General features: G+C 33.6%; 1 protein-coding gene across 2 annotated transcripts in view; it reads left to right on the top strand.

The window, feature by feature from the left end:
* Positions 1–19,858, top strand: part of NEGR1 (neuronal growth regulator 1) — a 1,035,705-nt gene that overhangs the window by 184,152 nt on the left and 831,695 nt on the right. The gene's annotated exons all lie outside the window — the stretch shown is intronic.

The following is a 19,858-nucleotide window of genomic DNA, read 5'->3' as shown; positions in this document are numbered from 1 at the left end:
TTTTTAAATTGTGCATAAACAATTTTGTTAAGTAGTTCAGCATCAAAAAGTGGCTAATGCTGGAAAATCAGTTTCCCCCATCGGAAGCAGTTAATTACCATGACTACCACAATAAATAGTTAAAAAAAAATTGAGAAATATTCTCTATTTTTTTTATCCCTTTAATATTTTGTTTCTACTTTACATCTATCAGTTTAGCAAGTGCATTCACTTTAGTGACTACATCTCTGTAATTAAAAGAATTATTCCCAAGTGTCACTTACGAAGGCATGCAGAATCTTCCACACCACAGGAAATAAGTGTTTTATGCATTGAGTATAATTTTTATACACATGGATCTTGAAAGTGATGGCAGAATTTGCGTGTGTAAAATACCTCTTTTTAATTTCCACACCAAATTGAAAATTAATCTCCTAGTGTTTTACAGTTGCATTATCTGTGCATATTTCTGCAGCCAGGGAATGGACAAGTTCTAAAGATATTTATTTTTAAACCTATTCTTTTCTATTAGGTTGAATAATGGCAATTTCATAGTGTGAATCCCTAATTGATCACATCAGGTTTTTTTTTTTTCTGTTATCTATATGCTTGAAATAAAAAAAAAAAAAGATTTTCCAATTATATTTTAAGAATCACTAATGATATAGTCAGTCTTGTACAGGGCATACACAGTCTCAATTGATCCTGTTGTCCCATTTTCTTGTTTTGAAAACATGACATAAATACTTTCTTTTTGCTTCATGCAAATATTGGGTTGAGTTGTTTAAGGCGGTTAGGAACTGACCACTTAAGTCAGTAAGTTTTAATTTTTCTCTTAGTAGATTCTGACCTTTGGAAGGAATTAAAGACAATTCTCAAATTACTGCCTTCATACCCAGAACAATGAAATTTCTAGAGGCAATACAGACATGAAAAAATAATACACATTTGTAGTTTTAGAGAATAAAAAGAATCTACAGGAAAAGCAATGATTATAACATTTGTCTCAAAAAGACTCCATCGACACAATTGAAGGTTAATAAGTTTTTGTAGCCACTTTTCAAGAACATTTTTCATTAATAATTCTCACCTCTGTAGATGTTAAAAGAATAGGGTACGAGTCAATTGTACTTATCGCATATTTAGAATGAAGTATTTTTATTTATGACTCTTCCTTCTCTTCCTCTGAACCATTAACCTCAATTTTCCTTAGAATAAAAGGAAGGATTCAGATAAAATGGAGTGAAATAATAGCATAGATTGTGATTTATTTTCTTTATCTTCTTGGAATTGTATTTTAATATTTAACACAAGTTTTAATATTTAATATGACCACTACTTTTATGTAAGCTTGTTATTCTAGGTCTGCTGCTGTGATATTAAGGAATTTGTCCAGGCAGCCAGGTTATTAAATTATTTTGTACTTTGTTTAGTTGAAAAATATGCTTATGTGAAAAATAATAGAATATCACCTGTATTCTAGGCATGATAACCTCGTCTGATACTGTAACTTGTTTACTTGGGAAATCTTATTGAACTCGTTATAACCAGGAGAAGAAGAATTTAATGTTAGAATCTGTTAAGTATAGTTGTGTTTTCAGTGAGGAGAAAAAAAAGTCTAAAATCAAAAAAGTTAGAAATTTCTGGCAAGTATGACATGCATTAGATTAAAATAAATACCGGCATGGCAGATCAGATAGTGTTATGGAAAAGAGCAGTACACCAAGAATTTGGAGAGTTGCTTCATGGTCCCAGTTCTGCCACTAAGTGGCTCTGGGGCTCTGGTATCTCATCTAACTTTCCTGAACTCCTACGGAGGCTGCGATGCCTGGTTTCTATGGTCTATTTTATCTTTAATCTCCCATTTTTATATTTTCCTGGGCAAATAACTCTGTAAATATTCTTGAATTCTGTAAATAATTTTTTTCTAAATTATCATTTATTTCTTGTTCTAAACAAACTTTGTATCATTGCAATGATTGAAATACTCCTTTTGCTAAAATTTTATACATGGGGGGATATGAATCATCTTGAATTGTGTCGATATGTCCTCAGACTCTAGTCTCACATTATGTACTATAAGTGCTATATTACTATCCAATTCCAGAATGATTAATCATATTGCATATGTGTTGCATTTGCCAGTGTAATGGTGTATTTCTGAAGGTACTCAAGCAACCTCAAGGCAAAATGTGAAAAATTACAATGAGAGGGAAGGCATCATACAGGATTCCTCTGGGAATACTTTCTTCCTTAAGGGAGAAAGTTAACAAGTCATTGGATTAAAATATTCACTTAAAGAATGAATGAACACAACTAGTGGTAAGAATGAGAAAACATTTTCTGTATCTCTTTGTCACAAAATATCTGATCTTATGAGGGACTAATGCAGGTGACCTTTAAATATTTGTTATAGTTACCCAGTCAGTCATTTTACTTACCAATTAGGGGAGCCTTACAAATGTTTGCCTGTAAATTTCATACATTTATTCTTTAAAATCTTGGTCTTTACTGAAGATCGTTTTCTCCTTTCTAGCAACCCCACTGCACTTTAAAAAGTTATTAAACATATAATTTAGCAGACGGAACCATAGATTTCAGAAAGGAGATGAAATGGAATAAGGTCTCATCCCAATCTATTTAGCCAGCTTTGAAGAAAATGGCATATGTAGAATGACACAAACTGATTAAATACACTCCCAAAATATGTAAGTGGTAGAAGAGTCTGTCCATATAATTATTTATTTAAATAAACAAAGCAAAATAACTTTAGAGAAGAAAAACTGGTTTTAGAGATGATTGGATAAGAAAACAATTTTCAAATCAAAAGCACAATGGATGACATTTTTTTTTTTCCTAAATGGGCTTAAGTTAGCTTTTCTTCAAAGTGAGACTAGAAACCCAGCCAAAGGAAATGTATAAAACTTGGACTTAAGTGGGTAAAAGAGTTTAGCAGGTTTTGAATTTTAACGTAAAAAGTTTCAGAACAAAAACTATATATATGAATCTACCACACTTTTCTGAAACTAATTGTTTTTTTATGTTATTCAATACTTTTTTTTCCAAAATAAGTTCTTGTTCTCCAGCACTTAGATGTGCTGAAAAATATGTACAAATTGTCATAAAATTTCTAGAATAGATCATTTTATTTATAACTATGGTTTCACAGATTTTTAGTGTGGTAATTTTACGTAATGAAATATGTAAAATTCTGAATATAAGTTAATTTCCTTTCTGTGTTTTCATTGCTGAGCAGTTTTGCAATCAGTTGATTCATTGTAACCTACTTTCAAGAAGATGTGTGATTATTATCAACCCTAATGCTATTTTATTCAGATCACTGTATACGAACCTAATACGAAGATAATTTTTCTTATCTGAAAAATCAGTTTCTTGAAAGAGCTGTATAAATCAAGGTTTAATTTCTCACAATTCTAATTTTCTTGAGTTGTTACAAAGTAGCTGAGTATCTCTTACCAACACCTTGACCAGAAACAGGTAATATGGATATATGTATTGTATAAGCAGTTTGTGATTGGCTGCTAGTCTAACAGTTGGAGATGCAGATATACCCAGCAGCTCTGGGGAAAAAAGGCTGGGCAAACTGCTTCTGTAAAGATTACAGCCACGAAAACCCTATGGAGCAGTTCTACTCTGTAACACGTGGGGTCGCCATGAGTTGGGGGCCGACTCAGCAGCAGCTAATAATAACATAAATATACAGATAGATACACACACGCACAGCACACACACAAATCTTAATGATGCTTTTGCCTTTGATAGAGAGAAACATTGAAAACCCTAATAATACTTCATTTGCAATTATGTCTAAAGATTTATCTAAAATTTGGAACCTCAAAGTACTAAATTAATCTCTTACCTACCATTGCTCTGGGTCATTCTATTATTCTTTATTGAAACACTTGATGAGTTTTTTATTCTAAACGCATTTCTGACTTTCCTGGTCATATTTTTATTTTAGTTTTCCATTCAAGCTAATGGGAAGAAATCTATAGCCTGTCATTTTAGAGGTATAATACAATCATCTTACAAATCAAAACTTTATTATTCACTTCTAGTTTTTTTTTTTCCTCCTCTAGTCTCTTTATTTTAGAGTTGGGATTGAGAATTGATGTCTAAAATTTAATATGAGTAACTTAAGCTAACATAGTTAGTAATGTCTACTGAACTTTTTCCTATGTAATGAGGCATGCCTATGAACAAAGAACTTTTGGGAAGTGGACAGTGAAATTTTCACGTTCGCTGTTCCTGGTTCACTGCTCCCTCAGATTGAGTTTGAGTGCTCCAGCACATCTCAGCCTTTCATCATGCTACAGAATAGTGTAGCAGGAAAAGCTAACTGTGAAATTTCGTAGCTATCACTGAGACCAAACTGAGTTTAGATATAGTTTACAAGGAATTAGTCTTCTTTTGGTCTATGCTCATGTTACCTTCTGAAATGGGCTTTACTTTTACCATTATTGTTTTCTCATAGTTTAAACTCAGTATAATCAGCTGGAACTTATTATATTTACATTTCTGTGCATTTTCTTCAACCAAATGCAATATTGATAGAAAACTTGTAATCGAATAATTTTTCTTCTCTTGAAAAAGATAGTTTAGATCTTACTTATTCTATAGCAAATTTTGCTGATTATTATGTAGGGATTCATGATGTCTGGCATCTGTTATGAATTTTCCATTTTGTTTTCCATTAAACTTTACCAAAAATTGTCTGCTCTCCATAAGCCCTAGTTGTAATTTAGCAATACCTCCTCTTCTCTTTCTCTACTAAAATAATTGAAGACATTTAGCATGAACTTGCTTGACTTGCCCTTTTCTTCATTATTCTCTCCTTCATATTCTCTCCTTTTTCCTATAGTTATCTTTCTTTCTGCATGCTTAGAGATATCAAGTTTCCCACATTCTGAGGAACACTTCAGAAAACACTGCTGCCCTCTAAGTTATTTTTATATTTCTGTTGATTTTTTTCCCTTCATTTCAAAATCTTCTTGATAAAATAATCTACTTCTTCTGCCAAAGGTTTCTAATCACTCACTCTTTATATTGAGAATCCTACCATTTGCTTCTACTAAATTTTTTTCTTAAGTATCAATGATGACATCACATCCTCTGTCCTCCCAGCCATTATCTCCAAAGCATTCAACATTGGTTTCACTTTCTTCTGCTAAAAGCTGTCTTCCTTTAGTTCTGTGACTCTTCTGTTATACAGTACTCTTCAGGACAAGCTAGATTATGTTACAGTAACAAATGCCACTGTATCCTATTTGTTTAACAAAACAAAGGTTTATTTTTCACTCATTCTGTCCTCAGGTTGGCAGGACTCTGCTACATATAGGCACTAAGTTAGCCAGGCTGACTGAAACTTTATAATCTTGTAGTTACACCACCTGGAACACATGGTTTCCTCAGTTGTGAGGACAGAGAAAGAGACACCGGAGGCTGATTTCAGCTTTTTATGCTTCAGCCCAAGAAAACTCCAAGTCACCTCTTCCACAGCCTGTGGCCCAGAACTAGTCACGTGACCTTACCTATCTGCAGGGAGACTGAGAGGTGTGTGGAGGCAAATGGAATGTTAGGTGAGCACCCCTTTCTCTGTCACAGTAGTCCTGCTCAAGATCTTACATTGTAATTACTTTTCCTTTAAATACTCGTTATATTTAGACTCTCTGCAGGGTTGACCCCTTGACTCTTATTTTATAGTTTTCCTTAATAATTTCAATAATTCAGCTACCACATCTATGGAGCAGACTTCCCTGTCTCTATGTTCAACTTTTCTTCTCTCTCCAGTGTTGAGTTCAAATTTATCACTTACCTGCTGGGTATTTAAAACTGTCCCATCCTCAAAAAATTGTGATTAATGGTACTACTATTATCCTAGACATCTACTCTTTAAATACAAAAGAATTACTTGGCTATTACATCTCCCTTGTTTATTTATGTTATCTTCAGTAAATTCCCATTTTACCCCCATTTTGCCATTCTGCTGCCCCTACCATAATTCAAGGCCTTATTACTACTCTATTAGACTATTAATATAACTCAATATCTTCTCGTTGCTTAAAATCTCTCCTGACACCCCCCCCCCTTTTTTTTTTTTGGTTGTACAAACCACTGCCAGCTCAATCTTCCTAAACTATATGTAGAGTTCCTAGTTCCTGGTTTTCACTTGAAAAGTCTAATTTTTATGTTTTCTACCTTGAAAAAATAAAGTTTAAGTTTTAATATTGTTATATCATGAAGTGACATGACTGAACATTTTGTTCATTCTCTACATCTAGAGTTTATACTTCTATGTTAATTGTTTGATTGAATATGAGAGACCCTGAATTTTTGTTGTATTAATCCACACAACAATTAATGTAGATCTGAATTTCAACCATTTGTACCAGCCATAAATCTAATATACAACAAACAAATGAAAAGCAAAACAAAACAAAAACTAAGATAGGCATAGTTGATAGTACTAACTTAGGGCTATAGTGGGAATTCAAACTGACAAAAATATTTTTGGTTTAAAAGCTAAATTTAAATTGTGAAAGGACTATTCACTTGTTCATATAGTCAATACTTTCATCTCAGGAGCAGGGAGGGTACTCATAAGAGCTCTCAAATGTTAAGATAAATGATTTTTTTCACAATTCAACATACTGTGTCCTGAGTATTTTGAGTTTGGCTAATTATATCACAAGATGAAGTAAATAATATCTGGACAAATCAGCTTTCTATCACTTGTCTTTATGAAGCTAGGAATGCCTGGGCTGATATTTATCTCCGTTGTGGGTATAAGATATATTGATAAGTAAATATATTTTAAGCTTAAGAAACTGCTACACCTAATTTTTAAAATTTATCCAGTGGTCTGTTTTATGTCCTTTGTACTGATATATTCATTCCCATTGCCATCGAGTCAATTCTGACTCACACCAACCCTATAGGACAGAGTAGAACTGCCCTATAGGGTTTCCAAGGAGTGGCTGGTGGATTCACACTGCTGACCTTTTAGTTAGCAGCTGTAGCTCTTAACTACTATGCCACCAGGGCTCCTTGTACTGATATATAATGAACATGTATTTTATGAGTAACAAAAATGAATTTAATACTGAGTTAGTGAGAAATAAATTTTGTGGGTTTAAAAAATGCCCTTTATTTGGAAACACAAAGTGAGATGATGATAATCAAATATTCATTTACAGAGAATCTGTATAATTTTAAAATATAAGCAGTCGAAGATATAGAAAAGGCTAATAAGCAAATGAAATGATGCTCAACATCATGAGCCATTAGGGAAATGCAAATCAAAACTACAATGAGATGCCACTTTACACCAACTGGAATGGCTGTTATCAGAAAAAGATAAAATAACAATTGTCAGTGAGGGTGTGGTGAAATTGGAACCTTCATGTGTTAATGGTGGGAATGTAAAATGGCTCAGCCATATGAGAAGCAGTTTGGCAATTCCTCAAAAAGTTAGACATAGAAGTACCAAATGACCCAACAATTCTGCTCTTAACTATATACCCAAGAAACTTAAAGGCAGGGACTCAAACAGATACTTGTACACTAATTTCATGGGACCATTATTCACAATAGCCAAAAGATGGGAACAACCCAAGTGTCCATCAACAGATGAATGGATAAGCAAAATGTGGTATATGCATACAATGGAATATTAGTCACAATGAAAAAGGAAGTTCTGATACATGCTACAACATGGATGAAACTTGAAAAGGTGTTGAGTGAAGTAAGTCAGACACAAAAGGATAAATATTGTATGATCACATTTATACGAAATATTTGGAATACACAAATGCATAGAAACAAAAGATTTTAGTGGTTACCCGGAGTTGGAGGAGTGCCAAGGGAGATGAGAGTTATTGCTGAAGAGATACTGAGTTTCTGTTTGGAGTGATGAAAAGCTTTTCGAAATGGGTAGTAGTGATGGTAGCACAATATGATGAGTGTAATTAATGTTCCTGAATTGTACACTTAAAAATACTGAAACTGAAAAACTTTGTTATATATATTTTATAAAAATAAAATGAATTTTTGAAATATATTTTATATATAGTAAATATTGGAGCCCTGGTGGCACAGTGGTTAAGATCTCGGCTGCTAACCAAAAGATCAGCAATTTGAATCCACCAGCCACTCCTTGGAAACCCTATAGGGCAATTCTGCTTGCTCTGTCCTTTAGGGTCACTATGAGTCAGACTCGACTCAACAGCAATGGTTTTTGTGTGTGTGTGTGTGTGTGATTTTCTATATATATATATATATAACTCCAGATTTTGTGGTTAGGAATATATATATATATCCTTATAGTAATTTTACCTAATAATTTCCCATTTTATTGCTCAAGTAATAACATAGAAAGTGAAATTAATCCATCTCTCGCAGTATATATCAGAAATATTTAAGAGTCAAGCCATTGTAGCAGTTCACTAACTATATGAAACAATATTTTATTACTTTTCATCTTTACGGCCAAAAAAAGAAATTCGATCTTTTCTCAACTCCAATATATTCTCCACACTACAGCCAGACAAGCTTTCTAAAACATGCATCTGATTTTATATTGTTCCCATTCTTAAACTATGCGATTAATTCTCTTTGCTTCAGGATATATATAGACCCATTGCTGTCATGTCAAGTCAGACTCATAGTGACCCTATAGGACAGAGTGGAACTGCTGCATAGGGTTTCCAAGAAGGAGCTGGTGGATTTGAACTGCCGACCTTTTGGTTAGCAGCCTGACCTCTTAACCAGTGTGCCACCAGGGCTCTCTCGCTCTCTTTGTATATGTTTTATTTCTTTGTTACATAATAGGATGTGACACTTTAGTTTGCTTTGGGAAAAGATGCAGCTAGCAAAGACTGCAGTTTAAAAGCTTTTCACTTACACCCTCATTAGCAGAAAGTTATGTAGCTAGCATGTTTACAGATCTAGGCTGTTTTAGTATCTTTCAAATGTAAGTAGTATATTGTACTTAAATGACTCATTTTCTATGAATTTATATGTGCAAGGTCACAGTTAAAGCATAAGATATTGCCTATTGCCAAGTTTCTTATAAAGTAGAAAGATTGCAGTATTTATGTAAATTGACGCTTTTGTGAATTTAGCATGTTAATTTTGAATGTCACGCTCATAAAAACCATGGAGTCTTCTTACTGTAAGGCTTCTGAATTTTTTAGAACATAATTGAATTGTCTGTTGGGGGGGAGTGATTGAAATACCAGCTGTGTCATCTAATTCATCATATCACTTATGCCAAGATTTTCATCAAAGTAGTAAAACTTTTTGTAAGTATTTTTCTTTCCTGATCTGCTCTAGGCTCTTTCTCAGTAGCGACTCATTGGAAGTTGTTTGGAAACCTAAATGTGTTTTTCATTTTCTCAGAGTCACATATTTCTCCTTTCTTCTGTAATCTAGTGATTGGCTGCTGCTGATTAGAGTTGCAGACCCAGCATAGCAATTTAGGTGAACTTTAGCTTGGGCCTTAGGATTGGATAACAGACGGATGGAGGAATAAATAGGTTGATGGATAGACACACATTATAATATATGTAAAGCTCTAACTTGTATTTAAAATAGCAATATAATATTGCTAAACTCCGATAAGTTAATGAATATAAAAGTAGAATTAAAGCCAACTGTAAAGATTATAGCCATTTCTAATTTGACTTCTAGCATTTATTTTAATGGATTCATGTGTTAGGAATGCCTTCAACCGCCTTATTTACATATGGCTATAAAGTCAGCTATACTTCTTCCAAGACAGATTTGTTGGTTCTTTTGGCGTCCATGGGATATTCAACATTCTTTGCCAACGCCATAATTCAAAGGTGTCAATTCTTCTTTGGTTTTCCTTATTCATTTTCCAGCTTTCGCATACATATAAGGCGATTTAAAACGCCATGGCTTGGCTCAGGTGCACTGTAGTCTTCACGGTGACATCTTTGCTTTTTAACACTTGAAAGAAGTACAACCAGAATGCTCCTTAGAAGCAAGGGTGGTGTCTTAGTCATCTAGTGCTGTTATAACAGAAATACCATGAGTGGATGGTTTTAACAAAGAGAAGTTTATTCTCTCACAGTCCAGTAGGCTACCAGTCCAAATTTAAGGCATCAGCTCCAAGGGAACGCTTTCTCTGTCAGCTCTGTAGGAAGGTCCATGTCATCAATCTTCCCTTGGTCTGGGAGGTTCTCTGTGCAGGAACCTCAGGTCCAAAGGATGCGCTCTGCTCCCAGCACTGCTTTCTTGGTGGTGTGAGGTTCTCGTGTCTCTGCTGGCTTCTCTCTTTTATATCTCAAAATAGATTGGCTTAAGACACTGTCCAATCTTGTATACCTCATCGGTATAACTGCCGTTAATCCATCTTATTAGATCATAGTGATTGAATTTACAACATATAAGGAAATCCCATCAGATTACAAAACAGTACACAGTTATACAATACTGGAAGTCATGACCCAGCTAAGCTGACAGATATTTTTTGGGGACACAATTCAATCCATGACAGATGGTGAGACTACATCTCACATACTTTGGACATGTTATCAGGAGGGATCAGTCCCTGGAGAAGGACATCATGCTTGGTAAAGTAGAAGGTCAGCGAAAAAGAGGAAGACCCTCAACGAGATGGATTGACATAGTGGCTGCAACAATGGGCTCAAGCATAACAACGATTGTGAGGATGGTCCAGGACCCCGCAATGTTTCGTTCTGTTGTACTCAGGGTCTCTCTGAGTCAAAAATGACTCTATGGCACCTAACAACAACATAAAGTCAGCAGCGCTGCCAGTTCCTTTCTGGGTTTGAAGCAAGTACTTTGTTGCTTCTGGAAAAATCTAAAGCAAGGTTTTCAATGATGTGATTACTCATTCTGGCTTAAGCACCTCTCTTTCTCTTTGAGACATTATTTATTTGTTTGTGTGTTTGCTTATTTGTTCATCTGTGTATTTACTCTATAGTCTCCTTTTCTTATGAGTTTCTGAAAATGAAGAAATATCCTCAAAGCTGTCCTGAAATCCTGGTGAATTTAATCTGCTCAAGTTTATTTTTAGTTTAAATCTTCACCCTGAAGTTGGACCAGAGACTTAGTAACTTAAATTTTTAAAGTGCCAAACTTAGTTTCATAGTTATTACATTCAAAACTTGCCATTCAGCCAGTATTAAAAAGTCATTTCTTTCCTTTCTTCATGTTAAATATTTTGTGGTAATTACTGAGAGAATATTTAGTGGGATGGCCTTTTACGTGTCAGAGAATTCTTCAATATATTTTTATTATGTAACGAGTTCTTACTTTGATGTAACTTCGGCTTTTATTTTGTTCTGGGTTTTTTTTTTCTTTTTGTTATTGTTGCCATTGTTGTTGAAACGTAACTACACAGATGCCTTCTGCTGAATTTTTGCTGTTTAGAATGAGAGAAACCCAGAGTTAAGTTCCTAAGCTGTGCTTAAGCATACAGTGTAAATATAACTGCAAAATCTTGTTGCTTATGTCTTTGTTGATTGTTTCCTCCATAGATGAAGTTCTGTGTCATACACACCACTTGCCATGTGATTTCTAAGTCATAAAGAAATAATTTAGTTGTTTTATGTGTGTATATGATATAAATCATGCCATACTACTTACACAAAAAGGAACAATTCAATAAATTGCACCTAAAATTGACGAGGTTACAGTAAGTCAAGTTTAACTAGATACTAAAGAGACTAGTTTCTAGAAGAGCACCAGCACTTGAACTCGGCAATACAGTGACTGCATAGGTGGTTAAAAATAATTTCTGTTGGCCCTTTTTTTTTTTTTTTAAATAGTTGTGATATAATAAGTTAATAGTATTGGATGATTGTAATAATAAAAATGGAGACAGTACTGAAATCAGATAAAATCAATTTTAAGCAAAAATAGGGACAGCTATGTATATGGTTTTCTCCCCAGGGAGTAGTATAGAAAGCATATACTATATTTCTAAAAGTTTCCTTGTGGATGTTTTAAAATTAAGTATTGATTTGGTTTCTAGTTATACTCTTGGGCCCTTGGTAATAGCTGCAGTTCCAAGTCTGTCTTTTTATTCCTCAGGAATTGAGAATCAATCAGACAGAGCTAACAAGTATAGTTTAGAGAGTTATTTTATTCCTCATAAGGAAGTAAAATCATTTAATTTTGGCATTATAGTATTTAAATTCCAATCTTCTATGCCGGCAATGCCAAGATCACTATTGCTGTTCATTTTATATTTCAGTTTTCGTACAGTGGTTAAATATAATAACATGTGCCACTTAAGATCCAATTATATAGAGTATTATACACAGATAATAAAAGATATTTGAATTTTTTATTTTACTTAGAGTTATATCAGCTTGAAGTACTTTAAACAGCTTCTGCTGTTTGCAGAAGACAATAATACATTTAGATATAACATTAAAAAGCAACATCTAGGTCTTATATTTTCATCTGTAAAGCAGTTAAGATGTTAACAATGTTGACAAGAATTGAATTAGTAAGAAATCAAAGGTATAATGTGTATTAAGGGCAAATCACTGTGTAAAATAAAACCCAAAATCTCAAAAATTTCAAAATTCCTAAGCAGTAGATAGGGCATGTTCTTACAAGCATACTATCCATATTAAAAGAAAAAAAAAATACACTAAAATATATGATGAATTTATGCTAGGTTAGCAAAAGAGTGTTCTTGGAAATAAAATCATCTTTGTTTTAAAGTTAACCAAAGAATTTTAATCTGCCAGAGTGAGGTATAACAAAGAACAGAAAAATACTATGAAAGTAAATCATTCAGAATAGCTCCCAAACTCCTGGAAATTATCCTATGACACTTTAAAATATAAAATTTAAAATAAAATTAAAAGCATGCACTGTTTGTGAATTTTCTGCTTCGGATTGAATTCTTCTATGAACAATATATTATATAATAATAACATGACTGAAATTAACAATGACAGGATTTGACATTCCAGATCTTGCACTGCTGCTAATTTCAAAATGAAATCTATTTAGCAAGTTTGATCAAAGTCAAAGATTTTTTTTGTTTTCATTTTACTTAGTATTATTATATGTCTTATTTGGTTGTGTATTTTCCAGAGAAGGTGCCACCTCACCCACAGAAGCTGAATATTAACATAGGTTTAAAATCGGGAGAAAAGTTTATAGATCTAAAAAAATGTTATATGTTAAGATATCAGAGAAAAGCAGAACTGAGTTGTCCTGTAACTTGAATTTGTTTTGGTTAGGCTGAGCCATAATCATATTAAAACTTCTGATATAAATCTGTTTACTTGCAGTTTACTTGTTATTATTAGATGTTATTGATTGTAGACTCCCAAAAGCTACAAAAAAACTTGCTGATCAAGCAAAGCTAAAGTTGTGAGATTTAGTTTAGTAAAGGAGAACATCACTTCGAGAGTCTTAGTGGATACTCCAAATAGGAAAACTAGGAAGAATATTTAGAGGTTTTAGGGCCTGGGCTGGGTAATGTTAAGATATGTCTTGCAAAGTGAGTAACTGGTCGTAATTACCCAGAGTTTATGATAGGATACTCTTGGATTTCTGGGCACAGAGTAGCAAGTGTCTTGAAGTGATTATTAATGAGCAATCTGTTTTATATCCCAGGAGCAAGGATTTCCTAGAGCCAGCACTTATGACTTTTTTAACTGTCCTTGCTAATTACCAGAGAGAAAGAAAAGTATTCCTGGCCCCAGTATTGTTTAACATGGGGACAGGAGAGTATGCCTGGTTCTAGTATTGTTTTCTACAAGACACAGGGAATTATGTTTTTTCAGTTCTCTGTCCTTCTTCCGCCTAAGTTGGAAGGTAGACCGTTATGCAGACCTGATTGGTTAAGGTCTGGTCTGTCCAGCTGTTTGATATGTGCATCATGGTCATAGATATGGAAATAATCTAATCCAGTTGCCATTGAGTTGACTCTGACTCGTAGTGACCCTATAGGACAGAGTAGAACTGCCCCATAGTGTTTCCAACGCTGTAAGTCTTTATGGAAGCAGACTGCCACATCTTTCTTCTACGGAGGAACTAGCTGGTGGTTCGGACCGCTGACCTTTCAGTTAGCAGCCAAGTGCTTAACCACTGCAACACCAGGATAGATGTTCTGGTAGTGACTGTTCCACGTTTCTTATTCTTTTTCTTATTAAAAGATCAGTTCTTGCACCATTTAGAAGACAGTGGTTGTGCAGCACCATTTAACAGTCTGGAAAATATAGCTACGAGTGAAAAAGTCTCCAAATTAAACCAAGAGAACAGATCCCATTCCTATTCCAAAGGGTCTGCAGTCACAGATATGGGGTATTAGATAAATTAGCTATATTTTGTGATCCCTTTAATTGTGTTCAAATTTGTCTTAAAGATCCTAGAGATCTCTGTAAGGATTTGAGTTCAATATTCTCTCACTAAGAATGAGTCAACTCATAAGGTCAGTATTAAATAGAAAGCAGCTTGTCCAATTTGATGAACCTCTCAGAGAAGGTATTCTCTGAACTTAGTGAAATTGTCTAATTTTCCTGCTACTTTCTGGACCATAGCATGTAGGATTCTTCCAACTCTCTGGACCTTTTGAAAGCATGAATTGGAATGGTTTGGGGGACAGAAGAAAACAGTCCAAAGTTCCCTTTCAGTAATTAAAGTTTGTAAACTCAGATCATGCTCAGTTTACCTCCTATTTTGTTAAACCTTCTAAAAATCCTTTTTTTAAAGTGGGAAATTGATGGGTTTAAATGGCCGTTGGGTGATAACAGGTACTATCATGAAGGAGACATCAGAGACCTATGCTGCAGAGGAAATAATGAAGCAGGACAGAGAAAGCATGGTGGTCTTTGGTTTATTCTTTGAGAGGCAACAATATCAAAGGATTGGGATAGTTTGACGATAATAGTTAACAGTAATATCCTATTTTGTGTGTATGTGTGTGTGTGTGTGCATGTGTGTGAGAGACATGTTGTAGCTACTTCTCATATATTACTCAATTAATCCTCACAAAAACTCTAAGAGATAGGTTCTGTTATAATCCCCAACTTACTGAGATGCAGTGAGGTTAAGTAACTTCCAAATACCTGTTAGCTAATAGGTGGTGGTTCTAGGTTTCAAACCCAGTCTCTTGAATCTTTACTTTTAACCATTGTATAATGTCACCTCTTAAAATTCAGTAGAACATTAAGAAAAAAAAAAATCAAAACAAAACTAACCTGTGCAAGAGTTTACAAAATTTTATTTTGCCTGAGAAATAAAAAATAAATAAGTAATTCTTAAAATATATGTCTAGTTATATGGACTTTCCGAGGATATACATAAAAGAAAATCTAGTTTTTCTTTTTACACACTAGTGTATTATTTTTCTAAATGAAATTGTTAAAATGTGTGAAAATGTAATTAATAGATTATTTAATGACTGTTGAGTTTCTGATCTATCTGTGAAGCTATATCGTAATACGGAATTTTATATTAGCCTGTATTTATTTTGACTATTTAATGTCGTAATTAAGTAATATGAGATAAAACTTGACAGTTAACTTTGTAAAGAGTCACAGCAGATTTCACTGAATTGTTCCGTTAATTCAGTTAAAGCAATGCAACTAATTATTCATATGTCTTCGGGTTCCTTTTAGTAACATAATTCAAAATAATCATTTTCTTTATTATCTTATCTGCTCAAATTGTTATTTAACTATGCTTTGGGCTCTCCATTGATCAAAGTATGGAATAAATGAAGCATTTGCCTTTTAAAAGAACATTTAAAATGAAAAGAAGTTTAGGTTCACCTTGAAACATCAAACATTATTTCTAGTTATTTGGTGTTTTTTCAACCTTAATTGGAAAATTGATCATATAAGACTTTTATTTGAAGTGTAAAGCAATGTGATCCACAGAGAGAAGATAAGTCCTACAAGCTGGGTTTGAGGTCTTGTGAAATTCTTAGCAAGATGCTTACTCATACTTTAAGGATTACACATTTTGGACAGAGCTTAAAGGAAAGGAAATTTCAAATCCAGTATTTCGATTGTTGAAAATAAATGTGTGTGGGGAAGCATAGGGAAGAGGTGGAAAGAGACATGAAGAGAAAATGCTCTCATGGCTAGCTTGGAAAGGAAGGAGAGCGGTTCCATTTTCGTTACAAATAAACCCAATTGGCGTTCCTGGCCTGAGATTGGCTTGGGTTAAGGCTTGCTATTGAAATGTCAATGGTTTTAGTGTCTGTGGATTCCAAAATATTACAACCTATGAAATTACACGTATAGGAAATATTTGAAATAATAAAGATACACAATATATAATTTTTTTTTAATGATCTAATTTAAAAAAGAGAGAGAGACTATAAGACACTGGGAAAGAGTTGCCCTGACTTTGAGAAATGTAAGCAATATGCTGAACTTGGCATTCACAAACAAACAGAACTTGATCTAAACAGGGATTTTTATTTCAAGGGATAAGTAGAGGGCAGGAGATTCATCTATTAATATATTCAGGGGAAATATACTACACGAATCAATTAGCAAAGGAGCCCTGCTGGCACAATGGTTATGCACTCAGCTGCTAACTAAGAGGTTGGCAATTTGAACCCACCATCAGCTCCACAAGAGGAAAGACCTGGTGATCTGCTCAGCAAAGATTACAGCCTCGGAAACCTTATGGGGCAGTTCTACTCTGTCCTGTAGGTTCACTATTAGAATCAATTCGAGGACACACAACAACAGTCAGTTAGTAGAAATGTTCCTAATTCTTCTACTTGATTCTTAAAATGAAAGAGTTATACTCTTACAAGTAGTGTAATTCTGCCCAGATAAATACCAAAAAGGAATTAGAAAGATAGGACTTCCCTCTTATTATATTAAGCAGGGATAATAGATTTTCTTTCAGATGTCAAAATATTATGCCTGTTTGAGTACAAAATAAACTTATGAATATTATTGAATTATTTGAAATGTAGCATTTTAATCCAAAGACATCACTAATTTATTTATATGTCTTAAAATGTGAATTTTTTTTTTTCATTACTGAGCTAAAGGGATATCCAGGGGCCATACTCTTCATGCTTCTCCAGTCTCTCAGACCAGTAAGTCTGATCTTTGTGTGTGTGAGTTAGAATTTTGTTCTACATTTATGAGTATCATGAATTTGAATGGCGATTCATCTAGATAATATAAATATGGGAACTTGAAATATTAGATGTGTTATCACAGTTCATCTTCATGTTTAGATAATATAACTTCATTATTCTTAAATGGTAGACTGTAGTTTTCAGGCATCTCCACCTTGTAGAATAATTTCTTTTGTGTGTGTGTGTGTGTGTGTGTGTGTGTATGGTAGTTTGGGAGAGACTGGAATTTGCTACATTAAAAAGGAAGCTCACCAAGTAAAGTTTTGTGACATGCACACATAACCTTTTGGGAATTGTGATGCACTAGCCATTTACTTTTGTGAACTGTGATATTTTTAAGGCATATAAATTCAATATTTTGCTATTTATCAATTTATCCATATTAATTTTAGTAAACTCTCTATGATTATAAATATTTACACGTTGTGCTAATTTTGATCTTTCCTAGCATTGGCTTTTTTTAAAACATTGTTACTTTCAAAGTTACAATTGATTAGAAAGTGATTCCCATGGAGACATTACTATCAAACAATTAATCCCCATGGTTTGTTAGGTTTCATTTATTAAAAAAAAAAAATTAAACATACGCAAAAGAAAAAACATAATAATTCCGAGTCCCTTTTAGAAGACGTCCATTGTGGTTTTTAAAAACATAAAATTACTGAGAATATTAACTTGAATAAAAATAATTTGAGTAATTATTAAGCCATTCAAAGTAACAGCTTTTTGGTGAAAAGTGGGAAACACAGCCTGGGTATGAGGTATAGAATTCTGTATTAGGAAGGAAAAATACTTCCTGGAGTTAATTACTAAGTGAAATAACTTAACCTGAACTGGTAGATATGTGTGTATGGATGCATGTAAAGGAGGAGGGTGAAAACCTTCTTAGGTTTTGGTAAGACAAAAAGAAAAAGAAGGAAAAAAATAAACAAAAAAAATGGTGATAAAATAAGCAGATGATTAAACACACAGAGGAAGTGGTAGGCACTCAGTTGAGAATTAAAAGCCAATTATTAAATGCTCATAGCATAGGCTGTACTGGTAGAAAGGTGAAGCTCCAGCTAGGAGGAAGCATAGAGTATAGAGTTTCCTATACTAAACTGTTGTGCTATCTGGATCAAAGAAAGTAGCTCCGAGATTAAGTGCCTATATTAAATAAATATAACATTTATGTTTCTAAGAAACTCTGGGTTATTAAAACTACTTTCAGAAGCAATTGTTTCAATAGGGAAAATGGGATTAGAAAATGGCCAAAGGATTTCAGAGTTACAATGGCAAATTATTTCCCAGTAAGACTTTCAGAAGTAAAGGTATTCTGTGGCTATATATGTAGAGCCAGAACATTTAAATATCATTGAGACCATCCAGCCTTGAGATTAGATCTGGTAAGTCTAATGGCCTTCCTTTCCTTCTCACCACTGCCTCCACATTATATCGGCACCTCTTTTCTTAAAATTCATAGCACCGATCAAGGAACAACAAACTACCCAGACAAAGCAACTGTAATGCCAGCCTAACAACTTTTGTCTAGGGCGTTCGGTTGTTAGTTCTAGATGAGAGTTACAACATACCTTCATTAAAAAAAAAGAAAAAAATAGAGCTCCCTAATTAACCAGTCCAGTTACTGCCAATTCACATTATGAAAACTTGCAGTGTATATAAAGCATCTGTACTCATTAAATGTTTCATTGTGGTAGAAACAGCATAGTGACTCAGGGTCTTTGCACAAGTTATTCCCTCTACCTGACATACTCTTTCCCACTCTTCTGGCTAATGCCTCTTAACCCTTGAATTCTTAGACTTTTTCTTCAGTCACCCACCAAACATAAATGAATTTCTCACTTTCTCTTATAACATAGCTCTCTGTTATTTTCCTACATATTATGTATGTCATTGCAATCTTATTTTTTTGTCAGTTTCCCCAATCTGGATGTAAGCACCAGGAGAGTATCACACTGCCTAACACATACTATTTTAAATTATGTGAGGTCATGCCTGGTTTTTTGTTTTTTTTTTTTAAATTTAAGTGAGAAGTGATACTCTGAATTATTAAATAGTAGGAAAAAAGAAGAAATAAGTCAACATTTTTGCACCTGGATACCTTATTGTTAATTGATTTTTAAGCACCAAAATTCTACAAAATTTATTATATTGTACAATTCCTTAAAAAATGAATTAATCACATCTGTGATTTCCTTTCTATTTGGCATCTAGATCTTCATCTTCCCAGAGATGTTAGAGTCTTTGCTGGTTGAGCAGCAGCATGCTAATTATCCAGCCTTATCTATTGCAAGGAGCTCATTAAGAAATCAGAACATTAAGTTGAGAATATTTACTGACAAGATTTATATATTTGATTTAACCAAGTTGTAGTTATAGTAAGATGCTGATTTATAAGTAATAGCCTAAACGAGCTTCACTGTTTTACAAACATCCTTCTATGTAGAAAAGCACATTACCAATATAATGAAGTGTAGAATGTTCTCATATCTCATTAGTTTTTGATATGTAAATATATTTTGCATTTGGAATAATAAATTCCTGATATCACAAAAATATTATTGCCACAGAAAAATCTTGCATTTACACATTTGTAAAATATTGATGGGTGTTAATATGACTTACAAATATTTTCTTTCCAAAATCAACGAAGACTTGGAAGCCAATCAAAAAGTTTATAATGAAGAGAAGAAATGTAATGTAAAATTGTTAGACTAGTATCCCTAAAAT

Source organism: Trichechus manatus, unplaced genomic scaffold (assembly GCF_000243295.1).
Source record: "Trichechus manatus latirostris isolate Lorelei unplaced genomic scaffold, TriManLat1.0 scaffold00003, whole genome shotgun sequence".
NCBI lineage: Eukaryota > Metazoa > Chordata > Mammalia > Sirenia > Trichechidae > Trichechus > Trichechus manatus.
Note: the sequence above shows the minus strand (reverse complement) of the source record. Positions and strands in the feature narration are given on the sequence as shown.